The 23,055-nt window shown below is 45.1% G+C and overlaps 1 non-coding gene across 1 annotated transcript; it reads left to right on the plus strand.

The window, feature by feature from the left end:
- The first annotated feature begins 400 nt into the window (after positions 1–400).
- LOC114816613 lies at positions 401–538 on the plus strand. The gene has a single exon (XR_003764418.1). It is a non-coding gene; the product is annotated as a small nucleolar RNA SNORA7 (small nucleolar RNA).
- Positions 539–23,055: the final 22,517 nt, after the last annotated feature.

The raw sequence follows: 23,055 nt of genomic DNA on the forward strand, positions 1-23,055 counted from the left end.
AGACAGATCGGCAGGCGGAAAGGCAAGTTTGCTGGCAGGCCGATGGAAGAGGGAAAGGCAGGTAGAAAGGTGGGCAGAAAGACAGACAGACCAGCAAGTAGACAGGCCAGTCAGCAGGTAGGTGGTAGGCAGGCAGGCCAGCAATGAGGGAGTAGGGCAAGTTGACAAGACTTTAGGCTGGCAAGAAGTCAGGTGTGCAGGCTGGAAGAAGGCACAGGCTCTGTACTCTACTGCTGCCTTTTGTGAACTTCTTGTTGCTGAAAAATTCAGTGGACACTAATGCTAAATTGCTAATATGAAACACTGCCAGTTGGTCTTGATATTTTCACATCAGGTTGTTGACTTTGAATATGACTATATATATGTGTATGAATGTATATATGGACTATAAGCTCATTATCCCCTCTCAGGGTGGCACCTGGAGAGTTTCCAGTACTCTACCAGTCTCCGCTATGGGAGGGAGAGTCAAACAGAGGCATAGCCATTCCATTCCTAGCTTGGGCTGTGGCTAGCGAGTGGAAGGCAATCTGCTACAACTCAAAACTCACCCATGCTGGGCAGCGGCAGCAGGTGAGGGAGTTGAGGGTGGAGACTCAAGTTTACTGAGTGGAAAGAGGCAATGGTAAACCACTTCAATATTTTTACCAAGAAAAGTCTATGGATCCACTACCAAAACGATTGCAGATGGAGAGCGGGGCATTCTGGGAGAAATGTGTCCATGGTGTCGCTATGGGTCGGAAACGACTCAACGCGTAAGATAAGAAAGCTCACTGTGGGCAGGGTATGTGCCTGTTTATTGTTGTATGGTACTCTCCCAAGTGCTTAGTACAGTGAGTTGCACACAGTAAGGGATCAATAAATATGATTGAATGAATGAATGTGTATTATATATATTTAAATAAGGTTGCACAAGGAGAATAACTGGAGGATCATCTGTTGTACCCTTATTTGTGATACTACTACTAATAAAAATAATTATGGTATTTGTTAAGCACTTCCTATGTTCCAGGCACTTTACTAAGAACTGGGATGGATATAAGTAAATCGGGTTGTGCACAGTTCCTGTCCCACGTGAGCTCACAATTTTAATCCCCATTTTACAGATGAGGTAACTGAGGCCCAGAGAAATGAAGTGACTTGTCTAAAGTCACACAGATGACAAGTGGCAGATCCGGGATTCAAACCCATGACTCCCAATATTGCATCTCTTCTAGTGCTTATTACATTGCCTGGGTCATAATAATTGATCAGTGGTATTTATTGAGCGCTTACTAAGGCAGATCATTGTACTTAACACTTGGAAGAAGACAATACAATACAACAGAGTGGTAACTAGACTGTGAGCCCGTTTTGGTTAGGGGTTGTCTCTACTTGTTGCTGTATTGTACTCTCCAAGTGCTTAGTAGAGTGCTCTGCTTACAGTAAGCACTCAATAAATACAATTGAATGAAAAGAACCAGCATGGCATAGTGGATAGAGCACAGGCCTGGGAGTCAGAAGGTCGTGGATTCTACTCCTGGCTCCACCACTTGTCTGCTGTGTGACTTTGGGCACTTGCAAGACAACCTGATTACCCTCTATCTATCCCAGCGCTTAGAACAGTGCTCTGCACATAGTAGGCGCTTAACAAATACCAACATTATTATTACTATTATTATTAGATCAGACACTTTGGCTCTCTCCGAGACAGACACAGAACTGCAAGAATAATCAATAACATATATTGGAATTGCCATTCTACCGCGTGGCTCAGTGAAAAGAGCCTGGGCTTGGGAGTTAGAGGTCACGGGTTCGAATCCCAGCTCTGCCACTTGTCAGCTGTGTGACTGTGGGCAAGTCACTTAACTTCTCTGTGCCTCAGTTACCTCATCTGTAAAATGGGGATTAAGACTGTGAGCCTCACGTGTGACAAGCTGATTACCCTGTATCTACCCCAGCGTTTAGAACAGTGCTCTGCACATAGTAAGCGCTTAACAAATGCCAACATTATTATTACTAAGTCCCTTTTTCTTCTATCTGCTAAAGTTCCACCTGGTGATAGAAGATCTCAGGTTAGAATGAAAACAACTCAAAAATTATCCCGCTCTCTTTCTCTATTCTGTACCTGATAGAATCATCTCAACCTCTATCAATGTGAGTTAGGTGAAATCTCATCAACTGATGCCACAGACCACTGGATCAGAGAATTGTTCCCCGGGACAAAGAATCAGGCAGTTCCCAGTCACCTCTGTTCACCAGTTCAACTGTCCGTCTGGGCCACCCTTCTCATAAACGTTTGCTTTTCTGGTTTGATGATATACTTGTCACCCTGGAGGAATGCTGATCGACTGCAAAAATGTGTCACATTTTAGATCATTTCTCTAAACTGTTAAATTTGGCATGCATTAAATTATACATCAGGAGGTGCCATTAAAAGTCATGACAGGATGCAAGATAATCCATCAGAATGCTTTGGGGATCAAAGCAAGGGCTATGGCAGCTGAAAAGGTGACTTTAATAGGGGAGTAAGAGCAGGAAGCTCCCATTGTTAAAGAGTGCTTAAAATTTGTTTTAATTACATCCCCTCTTTTCAATGAAAAGGTTGCCAATTATACTATATGAGTCTGAGCCTCACATTCAAGGTCCTTCAGCATCCAGGTCACCTACTGTTTACCTGGAGGGTCTTAAAGTCATAAAAAGAGGGAGACATTTGCTGTTGGAAAGCCCTGTGCTTGGAGCCTCTCACTTACTCTCGTTATTCTCAGCAGTGAAACTGATGACTCCAAGGGAGGTAACGGCAGCCGCAGAATAAAGCACTGGCAGTTTTCTTTCTTTTCCATTCCATAGAATCACCAAACCCCTTGGGTTTCCAGGAGGAGTAAAATTATCGAAAGGATTAATAAATAAGTTTCACAAGGCAAAGGGAATATCGTTCCTGCACTGCCATGTCACCAAATGGTGGATGGTTTCTTTGGTGGCAGCCACTGATTATCGACCAAATGATTTTGGTAGCTTTCGAGCAAGATGAAGATGGATAAGAAGTGAACTCCTTTTACTCAGACAAGTTAGAGTGACTGCTTTTTCTGTGCTGCCAACATTGAGGTGTTAGTGCTGAAATCTGGACTTTGAAGAAGGCAAGTATGAAAATGGCAGGTTTGAAAAGGTTTCATATCTTCTCTCTTATCGACTTCAACTGAGGAACAGTGTGAGTTAGTGGAAAGAGCATGGGCCTGGGAGTCCCCGAAGCTGGTTCCTGATTCCAGCTCTGCCATTAGTCTGCTGTGTGACCTCGGGCAAATGGCTTAACTTTTCTGTGCCTCAGTTACTGCATCAGATAAATGGGGATTAAAACTGAGAGCCCTAGAGAAGCAGTGTTACCTAGTGGGAAGATAACAAGCCTGGGAGTGAGAAGGACCTGGACTCTAATCCTGGCTCTGCCACTTGTTTGCTGTGTGATCTTGGGCAAGATGCTTAACTTCTCTGTGCCTCAGTTACCTTACTGTAAAATGCAGATTAAGACCTGTGAGACCCATGTGGGACAGGGAAGGTGTACAGCCTGATTAGATTGTATCTAGCCCGGCACTTAGAACAGTGCTTGACATACAGTAAGCACTTAAATATTATTATTATTACACCAGACAGGGACCCAATCTGATAACCTTGTAAAGACCCCAGGGCTTAGTACAGTGCTTGGCATATAGTAAGCACTTAACAAATACCATATACAAATAAAATTTTAAAAAATGTAAATGTGGTTAATCAATCATTGCCCCTGCCTTTCTGAGCGAGCCAGTCCAACCTTTCTAGATCCAGTCTTCCATATAACTACAACAAACTCTACAAAGTACCTCTCCACCCAGCTGAGAATAGGCTGAGAGTTTTTTTAGGGCTTACCTCTTATACTCACCATAGTTTTATGCCCTGTGAGGGGAAAAAGTGAAAATTGAACTCTCCTGGAAAGAACGAATGCCCATACCCTCCAGATTTACCAGGGCACAGCATGTTCTAGTGAATAAAACTATGGCCTGGGAGTCAGGAGACTTGGATTTCGGTCAAAGCTCCTCCAGTGTCCTGCAGTGTGACCTTAGGCAAGTTGTATAATCTTTCTGAGCCTATCTCATTTGAAAATTGAGAATAATATAGATTTTGAGACCTGGGTGGGTCAGGGACCTGTGTTTGACTTCAGAACTTTGTAGCTACTCCAGTCCTAATCACACAGTAAGTGTAATCGTATAGTAAGTGCGTAGTAAAAATTGAGAATAATATAGATTTTGAGACCTGGGTGGGTCAGGGACCTGTGTTTGACTTCAGAACTTTGTAGCTACTCCAGTCCTAATCACACAGTAAGTGTAATCGTATAGTAAGTGCGTAGTAAAAATGTCCTATTAAGCTCCTAGTGGGCAGGGATAGTGGATCCAAAAAACTGTATTGCATTGTACATCCCCAGGTATTTAGTACAGTGTTCCGTGCATGATAAATGCTCAATAAATACCATTGCTTGATTATTTTTATCATTATTTTTGGTATTATCCTGGAACAGACAATCTAGCTAAATGACACACCTCAGAACAAAAGAAAGAGCAGGAAGAGGCTGAGGCAGGTAGTGTGTAGCTTTCTCCATCTTCCCTGTAGCTCCCCAGTAGAATTTCTTTATGAAGATTTTCAGCACAAATGAGGGAATTTTCTTAGCAGTTGGGCAACAAGAAGTAAGATGGAAATAACATTAGAATGAGTCTCTGAGTTGCCTGGGAATAAAGGTAGTGAAAATGTCTAGGAAGGCGTGCGCGTGCACACACACATACACACACATCATAGATCTTATGTACCTAATAATAATGATTATGGTATTTGTTAAATACTATATACTAAATATATATTATAAATATAATACATATTTGATTATAAGCATAGTCCCTGCTCCACAGGCATACATCTGAGGGAAAGAAAAAAGGTATTGAATCCTATTTTTCACTTTGAGGAAACTGAGGCACAGAGAAGTTAGGTAATTTGCCCAAAGTTCCACAGCAGACAAGTGTTGGGGTCAGCATTAGAATCCAGGTCCTCTGATTCCCAGCCCCTTGTTCTATCTGCTGTCATAGGTAGATATGAGACAAATAAACAGCATGGCCAAGTGGATAGAGCACAGGCCTAGGAGTCAGAAGGACTTGGGTTTTAGTTCCGGCTCTGCCCCTTGTCTGCTGTGTGACCTTGGGCAAGTCACTTCACTTCTCTGGGCCTCAGTTACCTCATCTGGAAAATGGGGATTAAGACTGTGAGCCCCTTGGGGAAATGGGACTGTATCCAACCTAATTACCTTCAATTTACCCCAGCACTTAGAACAGTGCCTGGTACATACAAGCGCTTAACAATTGCCATGAAAGAAAGAAAGAAGGTGGACCACCAATCTTTACACCAATTATAAAAATGGGTTCTCTATTGCCTCTCCTCCTATACATTTTATTATCTTATCTCTCTGCCCAAATAAGCAGAAACAAGGAGCAAAAAATACAGCTCAGGAGTATTGGATGGGTTGAAAGGAACTGTTGCCCTCTTCTTTATTATAGAATTAATTAAATGCTTATTTGTGGTATTTATTAAGCAATTAATAAAGGCCAAGAACTGTATTATGGACCAGGATATATTCAAGACAACACATTCACAGTCTAATTAGGAGGGAAGAATAGGTATTGAATCCCTATTTCACAGATGAAGAAACTGAAGGACAGAGAAGCCAAGTGACTTGACCGAGGTTAGGCAGTAGGCAAGAGGCGGAGGCAGGATTAAATGCTTACTATGTTCCAGGCACTGTACTATGTGCTGGGGTGGAGACAAACAAATCGGGTTAGACACAGTCTCTGTCCCATGTGGGGCTCACACTCTCAATCCCCATTTTAAAGATGAGGTAATTGAGGCACAGAGAAGTGAAGTCACTTGTCCAAGGTCACACAGCAGGCAAGTGGTGGAACCAAGATTAGAACTCATGACCTTCTGACTCCCAAGCCCGTTCTCTATCCACTATGCCACCTTGCTTCGCTAGGATTAGAACACGGGTCTCCTTAGTTCCACGCCTATGCTATTTCCACTAGCCCATACTGTTTTCTATGGCTTTCCCCTCGCCCTAATTTATTTTAGTATCAGTCTCCTTTGATTGACTGTAAGCTCTTTGAGGGCAGGGGTCATGTCTATTAACTTTGTTAGGCTCTACCAACTCTTAGCACAATGCGCTGCACAAAGTGTTTGATAAATGCTACTGACTGAAGTTGTGATGCGCACACAGGATGCTGGAAACTCTATCGATAAATTGAAGACTAGCTAATCATCAGGACCAGATGACTGTTCAGCACAGAGGCCTAAGGATCCTGTAGCAGAATTCTGGCACTTCCAGTAAGAGTAAGTCATCTACTGTACTGGATGACCAGAAACATCTACATGTCATATCTCCTTTCTTTATTTTAATGTCTGTCTCACCCTCTATATTGTAAACTAAGTTGAGGATGTGCCTACCAACTCTATTGAATAGTACTCTCCCAAGAGCTTAATTCAGTGTTCTGCAACAGCATCTCAAGAAATGCAATTGAGCGATTGATTCCCACCCAAATCCTGCCCTCCATTTGACTTTTTTAACACTGTAGACAGCACCTTCGTCCTACCTGCTTCAAAAGCCCGTAAGCGTGGTGTTAACTATGACTCATCTCTCTCATTCAACCTACATATTCAGTCTTCACCAAATACTATCGGTTCAACCTTCCCATCATCACTAACATCAACACTTTCCTCTCCCACCAAACTGCCTCTAAGCTGAACCAAGCACTCATCCTATCCTGCCTTGATTAATGCTTCTGCGTCCTTACTGACCGCCCTGCCTCCTGTCTCTTCCCACTCCAGTCCTCATTTCACTCTGCTGCCCTGATCAGTTTTCTAAAAGAAGTTCGGTTCACATTTCCCCACTCCTCAAGAACCTCCAGTGATAGCCCGTCGACCTCGGCATCAAAGAGAAACTCCTTAAAATTGGCTTTAAAGCACTCAATCACCTTGCCTCTGCCTATCTTACCTCAGTGGCCTCCTACTACAACCCAGCTCATTCACTTCATTCCTAACTTCATTACCTCGATTTCATCTATCTCATCTCCAATCCCTCACCCACATACTGCCTCTGGCCTGGTACTCCCTCTCCTGTCGTATCTGACAGACCATCACTCTCCTCATTTTCAAGCTCTTATTAAAATCACATCTTCTCCAAGGGCCTTCCGTGACTAAGGCCTCGTTTCCTCTACTCCCTCCCTAGCACTTGTGGCTTAGTGGAAAGAGCATGGGCTTGGGAGTCAGAGGTCGTGGGTTCGAATCCCAGCTCCACCACCGATCAGCTGTGTGACTTTGGACAGATCACTTAACTTCTCTGTGCCTCAGTTACCTCATCTGTAAAATGGGGATTAAGTCTGTGAGTCTCATATGGGACAGCCTTGTATATTTCCCAGAGCTTAGAACAGTGCTTGGTACATAGTAAGCATTTAACCAACACCATCATTAATATTATTTGTACACTTATATTCACCCCACTTTAAGCTCTACAACAGCTATTGTAGTATCTGTCTCCCCCTCCAGTCTGTAAGTTCCTTGTGGGCAGGGAACATGTCTAACAACTCTTCATATGGTATTTTCCCACGCACTGAACCCAGTAAGCACCCAATAAATATGATTGATTGATTGATTGATTGATTTAAGAAGGGTCCCAGAAATGATCCCACTCAGAGTCAGGAAAATCTAACATCAATATTAGGATGAATGAAAACTTAGGAAAATGTACTGCCTGTTAATAACACCATCATCCTGTCCCCAGTCACACAGCTTTGGTGACAGCCTCAATCACCCTCTTCACCATCATCCACTGTCTTTAAATGATCAAATCCAATCAACTGCTGAGTCCTGCAGTTTCTTCTTGCACAAAATTTCTCAGATTCTTCCTTTCCTCTCCATCCACCCTGGATCAAGTTCTCATCATCAGATGGTTAGATTCCTCCTCTATGGGCTCCCAGCCTCCACTCTCCCGACACTTGGGTTTACACTCTATCCCAAAGGCCAGACCATCTTCCTAAAACATCATCTGGCACACTCTTTCTCATTTTACTTCACATCAAGCAAAAATTTCTCACAGTTGGCTTCAAGGCTCTCTCCTAACTAAGCCCATCTTACGTGTATGTTCTCTTCACCCGCTACTCCCTAAGCTTCATCTTCAAACTAACTTCTGTAAAATGATATGGAAGAGAAACTACACAGTGAAATCACCTGATTTGCAGGTGACCTTAGGCTCCCAGAGGTGAAGGACAATAGAGGTAGCTTGGGATAATTTTCAGGAGGATATTACAAAGCTCGAGGCAAGGGTGCAAAAGTGGCAGATGGAATTCAATGTGAGCAGTGTGAGGTAAAGCAGCTCAAATGAAACAATTTAAACTCTAACCCATTATGATGGGCTCTGTGCCTTCACTCACATCTCAAGAAAAAGATCTCGGATTCACTGTCAGTCATTCTGCCACTTTTCTGCTATGTGACCTTGGGCAAGTTACTTAACTGCTTGGTGCCTCAGTTTCCTCATCTGTAAAATGGGGATTCGATACCTGTTTTCCATTCTACTGAGGCTGAAAGCCTCGTGTCGGACAAGGACTGAGTCTGACCTGATTGTTTTGTAATCTGCCCCATCATTTAGTACAGTGGGTGGCACATGGTAATTGCTTAACAAATACCACCATTATTATTGTTATTCTCCTTCAAACCATCTGCTCAGTGTTAGGCTAGCAAAATATGGGTCATCTGGAAGAGGATAGAAAACAATTATATAAAGCTAAGATCCATATTCACCTAAAATATGGACTGTCAGCTTGTTGTGGGCAGCACCAAGCAATACTATTGACTGATGGACTGATTGTTATGGTGAGCAGTTCTGCTCACCACCTAATAATCATAATAATTGTGGTATTTAAGCACTTACTATGTGCCAAACATTGTACTAAGCACAGTGGTAGGTACAAGCAGCGTGGCTCAGTGGAAAGACCCCGGGCTTTGGAGTCAGAGGTTGTGAGTTCGAATCCCAGATCTGCCACTTGTCAGCTGTGTGACTGAGGGCAAGTCACTTAACCTCTCTGTGCCTCAGTTACCTCATCTGTAAAATGGGGATTAAGACTGTGAGCCTCATGTGGGACAAGCTGATTCCCCTGTGTCTACCCCAGTGCTTAGAACAGTGCTCTGCACATAGTAAGCGCTTAACAAATACCAACATTATTACAAGTTTATCAGATTGGACCCTGTCCCACATGGGGCTCACAGTCTCAATCCCCAATTTTTAGATGAGGTAATTGAGGCTGAGAGAAGTGAAGTAACTTGCCCGAGGTCACATATTGGACAAGTAGCAGAGCCAGGATTAGAACTCACGACGCCACCTTCCCTTCCACCACAAGGGTTCCTGCTCCCAGAAAGTTCCACGCCCACAGGGCTGAGGATAAAAGCTGCTTTCATGTGCTCTCAAAGTCTTTCATCTCTGCCGAGACTTTGAGCCTATTTTGTGTATTTGTTATATTGTGCTTTAATATTTCATCACTCTTGAAGTGTCTGTCTCCAATCCGTTGTCCCCATTTAAGCTCTAAGACTATGAGCCCTAGCAAGGGACAGGAACCATATCTAATTCTCATCTTTATTCTCTCTCGTCGCCTAGTACATTGCTCTATACACAGTATGTTTATCAAGTACCCGACGACTCCTCTGCCGCCCGCCTGCTATCCCTCCTCGACTCTGCCGACCTCCTCCTCCACCATACCGCGCCCACTCACCGACTCGGTCACACCCTCAATCTCGTCATCTCCTACCGCTGCACTATCTCCTCCCTCACCGACTCTGAAATCCCTCTCTCTGACCATAACCTTCTCACCTGCCTCATCTCTCACACTCCCTCCCCCTGCAAATCTTCGCTACTGCCCCGCAGAGACCTCCGCTCTCTCGATCCCATCCGTCTTTCCAATAGCATCTCTCCTCACCTTGCCGCCCTGTCCTCTCTTCCCACTCTTGACGAGCGGGTCTCCGCTCTCAACTCCACCCTCTCTACTCATCTCGACTCTCTCGCCCCCCTTTTCCTCCGCCGCTCTCGCTCCACTAACCCACAGCCCTGGATCACCTCCTCCGTCCGCCTCCTACACTCCTATGCTCGAGCTGCTAAGCGCTGCTGGCGAAAGTCCAAGCACCAAGCTGACCTCACACACTTCAAATTTATCCTTTCCTGCCTTAACTCTGCCCTCTCCTCCGCCAGGCAAAGCTTCTTCTCCTCCCTCATCGACACCCATGCCCGTCACCCCCGCCGATTGTTCCGGACCTTTAACTCTCTCCTTAGGTCCCCTGTTCCTCCCCCTCCCCCATCTCTCACCCCCAGTGATCTGGCCACCTATTTCCTCACGAAAATCAACACGATGAGGTCTGAGCTCCCCAAAGTCACCCCTCCGCCTCTCCCCTCCCCCCCACCAACCCCCTCCCCTACTTTCCCATCCTTCCCTGCAGTATCCTCAGAGGAGATCTCCTCCCTCCTCGCAAGTGCCACCCCCTCCACCTGCGCCTCGGACCCCATTCCCTCTCACCTTCTTAAAACCATCGCCCCTGCCCTCCTCCCTTCCTTAACTTCTATTTTTAACCACTCAATCTCCAAGGGCTCCTTCCCCTCTGCCTTAAAACATGCCCACGTCTCCCCCATCCTAAAAAAACCCGCTCTTGACCCCACTTCCCCCTCCAGTTATCGTCCTATCTCCCTACTACCCTTCCTTTCCAAAATCCTAGAACGAGTCGTCTACAGTCGATGCCTAGAATTCCTTAACTCCCATTCTCTCCTAGACCCCCTCCGATCTGGCTTCCGTCCCCTCCACTCTACCGAGACTGCTCTCTCTAAGGTCACCCATGACCTCCTTCTTGCCAAATCCAATGGCTCCTACTCCATTCTGATCCTCCTTGACCTCTCTGCTGCCTTTGACACTGTCGACCATCCCCTCCTCCTCCATACCTTATCTTACCTTGGCTTCACGGACTCTGTCCTCTCCCGGTTCTCCTCTTACCTCTCTGGCCGATCATTCTCGGTCTCCCTCGCTGGAGCCTCCTCCCCCTCCCATCCTTTAACTGTTGGAGTTCCTCAAGGGTCAGTTCTTGGCCCTCTTCTGTTCTCCATTTACACTCACTCCCTCGGTGAACTCATCCGCTCTCACGGCTTTGACTACCATCTCTACGCAGATGACACGCAGATCTACATCTCCGCCCCTGTCCTCTCCCCCTCCCTTCAGGCTCGCATCTCCTCCTGCCTCCGGGACGTCTCCACCTGGATGTCGGCCCGCCACCTAAAACTCAACATGAGCGAGACTGAGCTCCTCATCTTCCCTCCCAAACCCGGTCCTCTCCCAGACTTCTCTATCACCGTGGATGGCATGACCATCCTTCCCGTCCCGCAGGCCCGCAATCTCGGTGTCATCCTTGACTCGTCCCTCTCGTTCACCCCACACATCCTATCCGTTACCAAGACCTGCCGGTTTCACCTCTACAATATCGCCAAGATCCGCCCTTTCCTCTCCACCCAAACGGCTACCTTACTATTACGGGCTCTCGTTATATCCCGGCTAGACTACTGTGTCAGCCTTCTCTCTGACCTCCCTTCCTCCTCTCTCGCCCCGCTCCGGCCTATTCTTCACTCCGCTGCCCGGCTCATCTTCCTGCAGAAACGATCTGGGCATGTCACTCCCCTTCTTAAACAACTCCAGTGGTTGCCTATCGACCTCCGCTCCAAACAAAAACTCCTCACTCTAGGCTTCAAGGCTCTCCATCACCTTGCCCCTTCCTACCTCTCCTCCCTTCTCTCTTTCTACCGCCCACCCCGCACGCTCCGCTCCTCTGCCGCCCACCTCCTCACCGTCCCTCGGTCTCGCCTATCCCGCCGTCGACCCCTGGGTCACGTCCTCCCGCGGTCCTGGAACGCCCTCCCTCCTCACCTCCGCCAAACTGATTCTCTTTCCCTCTTCAAAACCCTACTTAAAAATCACCTCCTCCAAGAGGCGTTCCCAGACTGAGCTCCTCTTCCCCCTCTACTCCCTCTGCCATCCCCCCTTTACCTCTCCGCAGCTAAAGCCTCATTTTCCCCTTTTCCCTCTGCTCCTCCACCTCTCCCTTCCCATCCCCACAGCACTGTACTCGTCCGCTCAACTGTATATATTTTCGTTACCCTATTTATTTTGTTAATGAATTGTACATCGCCTCGATTCTATTTAGTTGCCATCGGTTTTTATGAGATGTTCTTCCCCTTGACGCTGTTTAGTGCCATTGTTCTTGTCTGTCCGTCTCCCCCGATTAGACTGTAAGCCCATCAAACGGCAGGGACTGTCTCTATCTGTTGCCGACTTGTTCATCCCAAGCGCTTAGTACAGTGCTCTGCACATAGTAAGCGCTCAATAAATACTATTGAATTAATCAATCAATGGTAATTACTGAGCACTTACTGTGTGCAAAGCACTGTACTAAGTGCTTGGGAAAGTATAATATGCCAGAGTTGGTAGATTCAATCCCTGCCCACGAAGAGCTTACAGACACTGAAAGGAAAGGGGAAAGAGTAACATATAAGAATATCTACAGAAGTGCTGTGGGGCTAGGATGAGTGTCAAAATGCTTAATGGGTACATGGCCGAATGCATAGTTAACTCAAAGGGGAGGGGAGGTAGGGGAAATGAGAACCTAGTCAAAGAAGGCCTCTTGGAGGAGATGTGATTTAGGAAGGAATTTGAAACTGGGGAGATTGGTGGACAGTCAGATATCAAGTGGGAGGGAGTTTCAGGCCCAAGGGAGAAAGCAGACAAGGGGTTGGTGACTTAGAAAGACGAGATTGATGTACAGCACGTACTACGACTATGATAAAGGGAATGTAGAAACTGCCATAGATGAAAGATGCAGACTCCACTCTGGATACATAAAGGCTGAGATTTGAAGTTCACAGAATTACAAAGGGTGTTGAGGGGTGAACAGAGAATAAAGAGAAGAGCTCTACTTCCACCCTACAGAGCTGTACTTCCCACCTTTCCTGATACCTTCCTGAACTTCATCGCACTTTAGTGGCTGGACTTCTGTCACTGGGTGGGCAGGTTGCCTTGGCTAGTGGCTCAGTGGAAAGAGCCCGGGTTTGGGAGTCAGAGGTCCTGGGTTCGATTCCCACCTCTGCCACTTGGCAGCTGGGTGACTGTGGGCAAGTCACTTAACTTCTCTGTGCCTCAGTGACCTCATCTGTAAAATGGGGATAAAGACTGTGAGCCTCACGTGGGACAATCTGATTACCCTGTATTTACCCCAGCGCTTAGAACAGTGCTCTGCACATAGTAAGTGCTTAACAAATACCAACATTATTATTATTATTATTATCTGGCCTTTAGCTAGGCAGTGAACAGTTGGGGTTCTCAAGAGGCCATTGGGAAGCAGACAGTCTGGCCACTGACAAAGGAAGATGTGCAACAGCGTTTCTCAGAGAATGTGGACAAGGGGCATAAGAACTAGCCATGGCCAACAGCAGAGTGTCTGGAGGGGCTTCTGACCATGAGGAGCTTTGGGAACTCTTTCAGAGTCTAGAAAAAAGAGGACTTATTCTTACTCCCAGACTAGTTTACTGAGTTCCTAGTGTAAATCCAGGGAGTTTCAAGTAAATAATAATAATTGTAATAATTATTATTGTTAATAATAATAATGGTACTTATTAAGAGCTTCCTGTGTGCCAAGCATTGTTCTAAGTGCTGGAGTAGATAGAGGTTAATCAGGTTAGACACAGTCCCCGTCCCACATGGGGCTCATACTCCTCCCCATTTTACAGATGAGGTAACTGAGGGACAGAGAAGATAGGTGACCTCTCCTCCCTTCTCTCTTTCTACCACCGACCCCGCACGCTCCGCTCCTCTGCCGCCCACCTCCTCACCGTCCCTCGGTCTCGCCCATCCCGCCGTCGACCCCTGGGTCACGTCCTCCCGCGCTCCTGGAACGCCCTCCCTCCTCACCTCCGCCAAACTGATTCTCTTCCCCTCTTCAAAACCCTACTTAAAACTCACCTCCTCCAAGAGGCCTTCCCAGACTGAGCTCCTCTTCTCCCCCTGCTCCCTCTACCCCCCCTCCCTTCACCTCTCCGCAGCTAAACCCTCTTTTTCCCCTTTTCCCTCTGCTCCTCCACCTTTCCCTTCCCATCCCCACAGCACTGTACTCGTCCGCTCAACTGTATATATTTTCATTACCCTATTTATTTTGTTAATGAATTGTACATCTATTTAGTTGCCATTGTTTTTTTTCGAGATGTTCTTCCCCTTGACTCTATTTATTGCCATTGTTCTTGTCTGTCCATCTCCCCCGATTAGACTGTAAGCCCATCAAACGGCAGGGACTGTCTCTATCTGTTGCCGACTTGTTCATCCCAAGCGCTTAGTACAGTGCTCTGCACATAGTAAGCGCTCAATAAATACTATTGAATGAATGAATGAATGAATGACTTGCCTAAGGTCACACAGCAGACATGTGGCAGAGCCAGGATTGGAACCCAGGTCCTTCTGACTCCCAGGCCCATGTGCCTAAGCGGTTTATATAGTGCTCTACGCATAGTAAGTGCTCAATAGATACCATTGATTGATTGATTGATAGTACTGTTTTATAAGGTCACTTCTTCGTGATTTTGCCATTAGATTTCAGAATCAATGATCAAGTTGGTATATTAATGCTCCTTCCTAGCCTTGCTTGACTTGGGCAATGAACTTGGACCAGGGAAAAGGTCCATGCTCAGAGCAGCAGGAGGTAGATAGAAGGCCAGGGAGAAAAACCTGTTCCTTCCACCCTGAGTGACTGAAGCTCTCATTTTCACTTTTTTTTTTTTACTATTTGTTAAGCGACTACTATTTCCCAAGCACTGTACTAAGCACTAGGGTAGATATAAGGTAATCAGGCTGGACATGGACCCTGTCCCACATAAGGATCGTAGTCGTCATCCACATTTTAAAGATGAGAAAGTTGGGGCACAAAGAAGTTAAGTGATTTTCCAAGGTCACACAGCAGACAAGTGAACCTAGGTAATAATAATGATAATAATGATGGCATTTGTTAAGCTCTTACTATGAGCCAAGCACTGTTCTAAGCACTGGGGTAGATACAAGGTATTCAGGTTGTCCCATGGGGGCCTCACAGTCTTAATCCCCATTTTACAGATGAGATAACTGAGGCACAGAGAAGTTAAGTGACTTGCCCAGAGTCACACAACTGGCAAGTGGTGGAGCCGGGATTAGAACCCACAGTCTCTGACTCCCAAGCCCCTCCTCTTTCCACTCAGCCAAGCTGCTTCTCAGGCCAGTGCTTTTTACACTAGGCCATGCTGTCATCTAATCTCCCCTGCTAGACTATCATCTCCCTCTCTAGACTGTAAAATCATTGTGGGCAGGGAATGTGCCAGTTGTATTGTTCTCTCCCAAATGCTTAGGACAGTGGTCTGCACACAATGAGTGCTCAGTAAATACTATCAGTTGATTGAGTGCTTCCCATCCATGGTCCCTGTCAATGCCAGAAATCAAATATTTGCTTTCATTCAAAGGGGGAAGGATCTTTTTCTTAACCCTTTAAAAAAAAGTTGGCCTGAATTTTATTACTGAGTGGGTCAGTTACCACACAGTCAAATTGTGCACACAGTAAATTTGGGGTGAGAGAAATCTGGATGCTATTTGGAAGGCAGGGGCATGGCGAGCATCACATTTCTCCCTCAGTTCTAATAAAAAGGAGAGGCCACTAATCCAATCTAAGGGAAAAATGAGCTCAAAGGAAAACATAAAACCTCTAGAAAGAGTTAAACTTTCCAGAGATATTAGTGTTTTATCAATGGGGAAGAAGACCGACAGAGACCCCTTCTCTTTGAAGTATAACTCTGTGCAGTTTAACCATCATTAAGAAAGAAAACACATGCTTCCCCAAACCTCACACATTTTCCTCAAACTTCAACTTCCACAACCTCAATCAGATTCTTGCAAAGAAACTAATTAGTTAAACCCCCCTCGGCTTTCTTCCTACAAAAGGTAGTAATTCTAACAGGAGTAAACTGTTTTATAGGGGACCAAACCAGACCAAAGGATAGCAGTTTTTATTTTCATTATTTGAAGGGGAGAGGAGAAACGAAGACAGGCCATGCAGTTTCAAGACTGCCAATCCTCTCTGGCGCTCAGGCTCTGGAATTTCCGTCCAGGTTGGACCCTAGTTTCATGCCAGGTATTTTTTATTCACATAGGTATTTACAGGGAAAAACAGAATGCAGTATCCCTTCATTTCAAGGTGGTTCTGAATTGCAAGACTGTCCATAAAATCTTTTGGTGTGAGTAGAAGTCCAGTCTAGAGGTAATTGGAAACATTTGCCTATAAATAAACTTTCAAAGGTTTTTGCAAAAGGTACTGTGGTCAGACCTATGAAAATGGGAATTGCCCTCACAAAGCTCTGGGCCAGACACAAGGGCATTAAAAGCTCAAGTCGATTTGCATACACCTAAAGGAAAGAAAATCGGCCATTCCTCTCTTGCCAAAAAGCCAACCCCAACCACTGACTTAGCCAAATAATATTTAACATTGCTCTCTAGGATGATTAAACAAAACCTCAACCAATCATTAGCATTTACTGAGCAGTAACTGTGTGCAGAGCACTGTAATAAGCACTTGGGAGAGTACAATAGAACTGTAGTTGTCTGGTTTTTGTTTTGTTCTGCTTTGCTTTGCTGTCTGTCTCCCTCGTTTAGACTGTGAGCCCATCACTGGGCAGGGATTGTCTCTTTCTGTTGCCAAATTGTGCATTCCAAGTGCTAAGTACAATGCTCTGCACATAGTAAGTACTCAGTAAATACTATTGAATGAATGAATGAATGAATGAACTCCACAAGTTGCATATTAGGGTTGATCGTGACATCTTGCAGCACGTTCTCCCCCATCAAAAATTACCCTGGAGAGCACCAAGAATTCAATCCTACATAGAACACTGGAAGGATTTGAGGTTAGTTTTTTTAAAATGGCATTTGATAAGCACTTACTATGTGCTAGGCACTGTATTAAGCACTGAAGTAGATTCAAGTTACATGGTAGATAATAAAAATAATAATACTGTTGCTATTTGTTAAGTGCTTACTATGTGCAGAGCACTGTTCTAAGCACTGGGGTAGATACAGGGTAATCAGGTTGTCCCACGTGAGGCTCACAGTCTTAATCCCCATTTTACAGATGAGGGAACTGAGGCACAGAGAAGTGAAGTGACTTGACCACAGTCACACAGCTGACAAGTGGCAGAGCCGGGATTCGAACCCATGACCTCTGACTCCAAAGCCCGGGCTCTTTCCACTGAGCCACGCTGCAGATGGACACAATCCATGTCCCACGCGGGACTCATAGTCTTAATCCCCATTTTACACACGAGGTAAGTGAGGTACAGAAAAGCGAAGTGATTTGTCCAAGGTCACAAAGCGGATAAGTGGCAGAGTTGGCATTAGAACCCAGGTCCTCTGACTCCCAGGTCCGGGCTCTTTCAACTAGGCAACATTGCTTCTCTTTGCCCAGTGGTGGTGCTAAACCATGAAGATCAATTCTGTTTCTCTAGTAGAAAAGCCCCAGGTTCACTTCACCCCTTACAATATGGAATCCTCCAGAGCCTATCACAGTGCTTGACACATAGTAAAAACTTAATAAAAAAGCATATTTAGTATTACTTGGACCAAAAACAGTTTCCAGTGGACCCAGAGGCATCCTCAAAGAGGATCATCTCAGCCACTCACACCCCGCCCTCATAAATGTGATTGAATGGATGAATGAATGAATGACTCTGTTTGGGAAGGTGGGTGAATAGACTTGGAGTTTTAGGTCAGTGGATGGATAAGCTAAACGCTAACAATAGCAGGGAAGGAATCGAGTAGAGCTCAGGAACGTGGATGAGGGGCAGCAGGGAAGAAAGAATAGGAGTTGAAAGACAGGCAGGGCTTTCTTCTACTTCCTTCTGACATGGTTAAAAATACCAATTGCTCTGCTGCACACCCTCACTTCCCTGGTAAGGCCCAGCAGGGGGGAACCTGCCTTCTCTCCTGAATACAGAGATATCCCACCATCTCTCCTGTGGGGACGACCAAACTGCACTTCCTGACCGTGTGATTCACACTTTGTGTTTAGGCCACAAAGGGGAGAACTATGTTCAGTGAGGCAAAGTTTCCGTTCACTTGTACATCGCCTTGACTTGCTCCCTTTATTCATTCCCCCGTTCCAGCCCCACCGCACTTACGTACATATCTGTAACTTGTTCATTTATATTAATGTCTGTCTCTCCCTCTAGAATGTAAGTTCACTGTGGGCAGGGAATGTGTCTGTTATATTATTATACTGTACACTCCCAAGTACTTTAATACAGTGCTCTGCACACAGTAAGCGCTCAATAAATAAGAATGACTTACTGACAAGGCAGGTATAATGGGTAGGGGGTGAAATTTACCGAGATTAAATAAACTCGTTATTGATAAACTCATTATTGGCAGGGAACATGTCTGTTAAATCTGTTGCATTGTTTAGTCAATCAGTCATATTTATTAAGGACTTATTGCGGCGGGGGGCACCATACTAAGCTCTTGGGAGAGTAAAACACAATGATCTGACAGACACAAATAAATTAAAATTAAAATGGTATTTGTTAAGCACTTACTATGTGTCAGGCACCTTATTAAGTCCCAATACATGCCCTGCCCACAGCAAGCTTACAGTATTGTCCTCTCCCAAGTGCTTATTACAGTGCTCTGCACAGAGTAAACATTCAATTCATACCATTGATTGATTGATTGATGAAATATCTATAGTGAAAGGAGAATAGTTGCTTCACAAGAGGGAGAATAAGAAGAAAATGAGATGTAATGGATACTTGATGAAGATTAACTGACACTGGGAGGACTGATTATCAACCGAAAATGTGAAATCTCCTTCCCTAAAGGTGAAGATCCCTGTTTTACAGATGAGGAAATCGAGGCACGGTGAAGTCAAAGGACTTGCCCAAATCACACAGCAGGCAAGGGGAGGAGCAGAGATTAGAACCTAGGTAATCTGATTCCCAGGTCTGTGCTCTGGGCCTTTAGGCCACACTGCTTCTGGGCAGCCTCATGGGATTTGGGGTCACTTAACTTATTTACACTGAATTATGACTAAAAAGAACAGAAGTAGAGTCCAATCTATATTGAGAGCAATCCAGGGAAAGGGGGGTTAGAAAAAGCCATCAATAAAAGCCATCAGTGATTCTGTTACTAAATCTGCAAAAGCCTGGGTCACCATGGCTGAACTAGACTCTGAAACAGAGAAATGGACAGAGTCAAGTTTAATCAGTAAGTATCGTAGCTGGAAAGAATATTCGCAGAGAGAGGCAGTGGCTGAGGCTTTGCCACTATAGAACGAGAGTTCATCAGAGAAATATAAATAACCAGAATACATGATTTAAGGCTTTGACTTGGTAAAGAGGGTGGAAAAAGCCTGAATTACTGCACCCTAGCCCTTACCCTGGGTATAGTTCAGGAAGAGAGAAAATGACTTCAATACATGGAAAAGTTTCTCTAGCACAGCCCCAGACCAGAAGAGATCATAAGCTTGTGGTGAGCAGGGGATGTCACCGTATATTGTTGTAAGGTACTTTCCCAAGCACTTAGTACAGTGCTCTGCACACAGTAAGCACTCAATAAATACAAGTGAAGGAAGGAATTAATGAAGCAGCTGCCAGGAGTCAAAGCGGAACGGCTAACTGAGGTTTCCCACAGAGTCAACCTGAGGAAAATTCAGTGCACCCAGAGGTGGGTGGAGCTTTCCAACTATTGGCAGGGGACACAAACCCCTCCCCAAATCTCCCAGTGACTTTTGGGAGGAGTGGGCTAACCATCCCTGTTATTTCCTAGATGCTGTAGCTTTTCTTGTCCTGTTCTTCTCAATTCTCTACCAGCTTTTAGCTAGGCCTACGTCAAAGGTTTTCACAGCACTCCACCTTGGTTGTGAATTCAACCTCTAGCTGAAGGGATCAGATGGTTTTCTCTCTTCCTCTCTCGGCAACCCCCGAAATGAGAAAGGGAGACAAGAACTCACACATGTTCCATTATATTGGACTTATCTTGGAGATAGGCCCAGACTTGGAAGGAACAAGCACCTCCCAACTTCCACCTCCCCATTCTGGGTCTTCCCCTTCCATTTCCACTGGGCTGGACATGTCAGCTGCATTCCAGCCATCTCTAGCTCTTATACACTCATTGACTGATTGATCCATTTGGACCTTCTCTCAACATGGATAAATGTACTATAGTGTGATGAATCAATCAATGATATTGATGGAGTGTTTACTGCTTGCAAAGCCATGGACTAAGAACTCCAGAGAGTACAGAGTAACAGACTGGATAGACATGTTCCCTTCCCACAACAAGCCCACAATCTATTTCTTATTCTTTGATCCTTATTCATCCTCTCTCTTCCTTACATCTTTCAAGTTGTTTAAAATTTGAAAATATTTAATACTGAAACCTCACCCAGAGAAAGAGATTCATTTGAATGAGAAAAAGAAAGCATAAAAGGACTTCACTTATGTTAAATTATTGATTTAGCACTACGGTTGCCAAACAGTGAGGAAAAATTATCACTTCACCAGAGTTACTGTAATCGTATATTGTAATGTTCTCCTGATCTATCTTAAATCTAATACTGTTCCAAAACTTCACCATTAACAATCTTGTCTGTAAAATGAAGTGTCATGCCTGTGAAAATGGAAGCTGTGGGGAAAAGAGAAAGCACTATTTGGCATTGTAAAAAAAAAATATGGTATTTGTTAATAATAATAATGTTGGTATTTGTTAAGCACTTACTATGTGCAGAGCACTGTTCTAAGCGCTGGGGGAGATGCAGGGTAATCACGTTGTCCCACGTGAGGCTCACAGTCTTCATCTCCATTTTACAGGTGAGGGAACTGAGGCCTGGAGAAGTGAAGTGACTTTCCCACAGTCACACAGCTGCCATGTGGCAGAGCCGGGATTCGAACCCATGACCTCTGACTCCCAAGCCCTGGCTCTTTCCACTGAGCCACACTAGCGCTTACTATGTGCCAGCCACTGTACTAAATGTTGGGGTAGATACAAGATAATCGGGTTGGGTGCAGTCCCTGTCCCATGTTGGGCTCACAGTCTTAATCCCCATTTTATAGATGAGGAAACTGAGGCACAGAGAAGTTAAGTGACTTGTCCATGTTCGCACCATGGACAAGTGGCAGAGCCATGACCTTCTGACTCCCAGGCCTGTGCTGTATCCACCAGGCTATGCTGCTCTGTACCGCAGATAGATTCTTGCCATCTTCGTGCTCATTTTCTCTGCTGGAAGCCTCCCACTCTCTTATCAAAACAAAATCTCTCACTCCTAAACAGTTTCATTATGGAAGCAAAATACCAAGATCCCTAGAAAAAAAATGCAGTGCATTGGAAATCAGAAGGTGTGTAATGCTAGATCTCCTTCAGAACCCTGTTCAAAACTGAGTTAGATGTAGCTCAGAGTATTGAAAAGCCCTCGCATAGCTCTTTCAATACCTCTTGCTAACCGTACTGCCTGTGCATGGTAGATAATCCCCAGACTCTGCGCAGGGACATTTTAATCAATTAATCAATCAGTTGTATTTAGTGAGACCAGCGCGGCTTAGTAGAAAGAGCCTGGGCTAGGGAGTCAGAGGTCTTGGGTTCTAATCCTGGCTCCGTCACTTGTCAGCTGTGTGACCTTGGGCAAATCACTTAACTTCTCTGTGCCTCAGTTACCCCATCTGTAAAATGGGGATTAAGACTGTGAGCCCCACGTGGGACAACTTGTATCTACCCACTTATATCTTCACCAGTGTTGTACACTGGTGCACTGTACTAAGATCTTGGGAGAGTACAGTACAACAACAAACAGGCACATTCCTTGCCCCAACGAGCTCACATTCTAGAGGATGTATTCTCTCAAATGTTTAGTACAGTAGACTGCACATAGTAGGTGCTCAGTAAATACCTTTGATTAAGGGAGAGATGCTGTTGTTGGAATTGCTCAAAGAGCTGGATGCAGCATCGGTGATGAGTCCTGTTCTCTCAACCAAAATAGGTCGGACAGAACCTCCCTCGGGACTTTCAGTTTAGGGAGCCCTGACAGCCAATTCACTGCCACAAACTATCTCCCGGAGACTATGCCGATTCTGCTTCCTGCTTCCTACTATCACTGAATTTGTGGGTAGTGCATAACCTTTGTGAAATATCCAACTGTGTCACCCTATCATTCCAGGTGTGCTCTGTCAGGGATAGTCTCTGATAGTTTGTCCATAAAATTGTGACTAGGATCTTGATTGCTGGTAGTGGAGAGGAGTAAGATGAGTGTGAGTGTGATGTTCCTGCAGCCTTCTCTGGGTTTCCATATGCCAGGAGAGAGCTTGAGTCAGAGTTTAAGCCCCATATTCTTCCTGTGCTTGTAGATTTCGGGAGGTATGCCCACTGATTGTGGGGCTTAACCACTTTTCAGGTCTCTTTCTGCTGTGTTGACATCCTCAATAACAGGAAGGACAGCCCAGTCTTCCTTTGGTAATAAATCTTCAACACTTTGTAAGATTTCCTTTTCCTTTCCTTTGCTGCTGCAATTCATTATATTGTCCATCTCCCCAACTAGACTGTAAGCTCCTTGAAGGTTGGGATTGTATCAATCAATCATATTTATTGAGTGTTTACCATGTGCAGAGCACTACAGTGAATGTTTAGGTGAGTACAATATACTAGAGTTGGTAGACATGTTCCCTGCTCACAAGGAACTTACAGTCTAGAGGGATGCAAGTTTATATATAACAGATTTGGTAGTCATGTTCCCTACCCACAGCAAGCTACAGCTCTGTTGCACTATTCATTCATTCAATCATTATACTTATTAAGCTCTTACTGTGTTCAGAGCATTGTACTGAGCACTTGGGAGAGTACCATATAACGATGAACAGACACATTCCCTGCCCACCAGTTCTTAGCACACAGTATGTCCTTC

Source organism: Ornithorhynchus anatinus, chromosome 1 (assembly GCF_004115215.2).
Source record: "Ornithorhynchus anatinus isolate Pmale09 chromosome 1, mOrnAna1.pri.v4, whole genome shotgun sequence".
In the NCBI taxonomy this organism is placed as follows: Eukaryota; Metazoa; Chordata; class Mammalia; order Monotremata; family Ornithorhynchidae; genus Ornithorhynchus; species Ornithorhynchus anatinus.